Genomic DNA, 3,619 nt, shown 5'->3' on the forward strand with positions numbered 1-3,619 from the left:
TCAGGTTCAGTCTTGAATGTAACCAAGATGACTGAGTGTTTCTTTGTGTGTGAACAGGTGTACAGTACTGACATTTGGAGAGTCTCTTATCAAAATACTGTGGTTTTATTGATGGAAGTTTACACACATTTCCTGCTTCACATTCTTGGTATTATGCACACAGTCAGACACCAGAGACAAAATATGCAGGGTTAGAAATTACAGTATGCGACCCCCAAGCAGTCCAGTCTGCTAAAACAAAACGGCTTGTTGTTTTGCGTTTTCCATCAACTGGTTGAAGTCTCTTAAAGAAAAATTATTTGAGATGCTGCAGCCTGGAAAAAGAGACAACTAAATTGCTTCAAAAAAGGGCATATCCAGACTTTTGGTCAATATGTTTAAGCCCTGTAGCCACGACCCACATATACGGGTGTTTATACTCCTGTGGATGTGTACACTGCTTGATTAACAACTACCTGACTCACCTGTTTGCATTTTCACACCTGTTTTTGAGGTAGAAGTCTGACTTCTGTCACTCTAATAGCCTAGCAAAAGGAGTTTCTTGCCTTCACTTGACTACAGAGCAGAGGTCTAATTAACCAAAAAAAAAAAAACCCATCTGTGTGGATGCGCAGGGTTTTCTTTTAAACATAATTTAAACGTCTCATGTCAGCACTATATCACAGAAAAAAATGTAAATCTTTGTATAGCACAACGTGCCACAACTTTAATTTCATTCATACTTTGATGTACCTTTTTACCCATTTTTCCCTGTGTTCCCTAAATAAAAGCATAAAAATCTCAACTAAACGAAAAACACCTGAGGCTTGAAGTGTTGCTTGGTGGAATGTAAGAGCATGTACTGTATGTAAATAGTTTGAATGCAAATGTAAATAATAAACTGCTCCGTGGATGCTGCTTTAATGAGCCTTTTGTTTGTTTTGTAAACTGAATATGTGGCAATAGGAAAACAACGAAATCAATTAGATTCGCTGATCTGTTCTTGAGGCACATTACACGTGTTATGCTGAATTTGTGAAGATTTATTTTTCTCGCATGCATTTACAAAGATTCCAAAAACAAATACAGTTCTTGATGAAATGAAGCCACAGGGGTTTGTGCTTATTAACAACAGCAGAACTATACTAAAATATCTGTATACAAACTGACATAGCTCATGCAGTATAATCCAAATCTCATTTATCCAGTCGTATTCTCAGTACTTCCCAAACTGACAAGACTCCATTGACAAAACAGCAATTTTACCTCACTGAACACAGGAGCTGCAAATTCAATTTCAAATTTAAAACATCAAAGCCACATAATGACACAAGCAAACTTACTGATCGAGGCAAGGGTACGTTAGCAGCTCCCATGTTCAGCAAGGTAAAATTACAGTTTTTGTCAATGAAGTCTGGTTGTGAAGAGAGTTTAGATGAATTTTTACTTTCGGAAAGGGCTATTAGGGAAGTACTGAGCGTACAACTGGAAAAATGAGACTTGGATCATACTGCACGACGTTGTGTGAGGGATGTAAACATGGTAAACATGATATAGTTTCACTGCTATTTAACACAGACCCATTTTAATTAAACTGATTAAGAATTTTCTCTGTTTTTGGGTTCTTCCCTCACTGGAGGCATGCAAAAAAAGATTTCTTCAGAAATTCAACATAACACAGTGAGTAAGTGATATACAAATGCTCATGGGGGGGGGCAGTAATCCTTTAAAGTTGAGCTGCTCTGATGTCATGCATTGGACAATTTTGCAAGGCAGCACGATCAGTAAATGACTACATTACAGAAAAGCAGCAAAAATATACAGACAAAAAAGCAAGCTTGATTGAGACTTTTATTGTTTAAGGATATGCATTTACATGCACATTATAAAGCAAATAATTAGGGGATATACTTTTTCAAATAGCATAAGCTTCTTTTGACCAAGTTAGAAAATAGACCTGGCACTCGTCTTCAAATAATAATATAAAACTCACAGGAATTGGCATTTTTAACAGAAGGACCATGAACAGGGTGGGAATATCCTGCAGCTGAAGGCTTTTGAGTTGCACCAAAACTCTTTTAGTCGACATCAGATTTTCTCTGATGAGTCTTTACTCCCAGACAGCTCCTGCTGAGCTCGGCTGGCCGACATCACAGCAAAGCAATCTGTGATCAGGCTGGAAATTCACCACAGCTGCTGAACGCATCTGATGCTCGAAATGCTGATTGCTTTGGATAAACAGGGTTTATATTGCCAACAGGAGCTGACTAACAACACAAGTGAGCTGAGTTTGGCTAGTTCAAGGAAACATTCTTTCAATATTATGCTTAAAAATGACCCAAACAAATATTTTGGTCTTCAGTTTTTCAAGTACTGCCCCCAAACCAGCATTAAAGTAGAGAGCAGTCTTTGGTCAGCTAAGGGGGACAGCTAGCACTCAGGGGAAAGTGAGTATTTAGTATCAAGTTTCATGCATTACAAGCTTTTTATGAGGCAAATATAATCCATTCTCTCGTGATTTTTATGTTTATCATTTGAAGACATACAGAATAGGGAAATAAAAAGAAACAGAAAACACTATACAAAAGATCTTTCCCCAAAAAGGCACTGTGGGTCCAAAAAATATAAAATTATTTGCATTAATCATTTGCGAGGATTTAGGAAAAACAACTTAAAACACATTGTAGTTAAAATACACCCGAAGCTCTGAATCAAAAAGTATATTTTGATTTGGATATTACAGAAGGAGAATCAAAAACCCTATTATAATTGTACATTCACTAATGAATATTAAATCACTATCAGATGTATGTGCTCTAATACATAAAGAGTTTCCCATTGCACCTTTAACTATATCAGAGCTTTTTTTTTTGTTATTAAGTGGATGTGTTCCTTTGAATAGTTATTAAAAGCTTCATTTCCTTATTGCTGATACATTGTTTGGTTGACTTTCCAGATGAAGTGAGTAATTACTAGAAAATTGTATGAAATGCTACAGTTTAAATTTTAAAACAAATTGGGCTTTTCTTAACTTAAAATTCCCTTTCTTAAATATATTTCTCATAATTTATAATGTACTAGATTGCCGGGAAGACTTGGTTACATTTGCACAGGTGCAACCACATGAACACTATTATTTTACCAGTGCAGACTAATGTTTTAAAGGAGCAGTGTGTAGGATCTAGTGGCATCTAGCAGTGATATTACAACCAGATGAAATTTCTGTGCGCCAAACGTGAACTCCCCGTAAGAATTCCTTCAGTGTTCATTATTCAGGAGCCAAATTATCCGCAGAGGTCTCTTCGTCTCAAAAATAAAGGGACCAGGTGATTTAAACTTGTGAAAAAAACTGAATAAAGAGTTTTTACTTTAAAAATCTTTTTTTTTCTAATGCTGTTTGGCCCATCACAGAGGGGCTGCGAACTATAGTGGCCAACACAAAAAATGCAATTGACCCCATCTGGGAGCAAATGTTTGGTTTGTCTGTTCGGGCTACTGTAGAAACATTGTGGTGCAACATTGCATGGAATCTCTCCCTACGTAGATATAAACGGCTCATTCTAAGGTAACAAAAACACAATGATTCTCTTTTTCAAGTGAATATACACTAATAAAAACATAATCAAGAATATTATATACA

Source organism: Plectropomus leopardus, chromosome 18 (assembly GCF_008729295.1).
Source record: "Plectropomus leopardus isolate mb chromosome 18, YSFRI_Pleo_2.0, whole genome shotgun sequence".
Taxonomy (NCBI): Eukaryota; Metazoa; Chordata; class Actinopteri; order Perciformes; family Serranidae; genus Plectropomus; species Plectropomus leopardus.